At 56.0% G+C, this 250-nt stretch overlaps 1 protein-coding gene across 1 annotated transcript in view; it reads right to left on the bottom strand.

The window, feature by feature from the left end:
• Nucleotides 1–250, bottom strand: part of FOXRED1 (FAD-dependent oxidoreductase domain containing 1) — a gene marked incomplete at both ends in the record, with an annotated part of 3,064 nt that overhangs the window by 708 nt on the left and 2,106 nt on the right. The gene's annotated exons all lie outside the window — the stretch shown is intronic.

Here is a 250-nt window from a genome sequence, read left to right as displayed (position 1 = left end):
TAACAAGGACACAGGGAGTATGGGAGCTTAACGGGGACACTGGGGCCGGGGGCACTGGGGGGATAATGGGAGCACTGGGATGCAACATCCCTTCTAAAGAAATGATCAAGGGAGTTTTCACCCCCCAAAGCTGGAGGGGTGATGGGTGCTGGGATATAACCACCCCCAAAAATCAAGCACCAAGGGGGTTCAGCCCCTGCCTCTTGCAGAATTTACCCTTGGAGGGGCGCTGGATGCTGGGATGTGTCTG

Source organism: Acanthisitta chloris, unplaced genomic scaffold (assembly GCF_000695815.1).
Source record: "Acanthisitta chloris isolate BGI_N310 unplaced genomic scaffold, ASM69581v1 scaffold14830, whole genome shotgun sequence".
Classification (NCBI taxonomy): Eukaryota; Metazoa; Chordata; class Aves; order Passeriformes; family Acanthisittidae; genus Acanthisitta; species Acanthisitta chloris.
The sequence above is the reverse complement of the archived record's forward strand: the minus strand, read 5'-3'. Positions and strand labels throughout refer to the sequence as shown.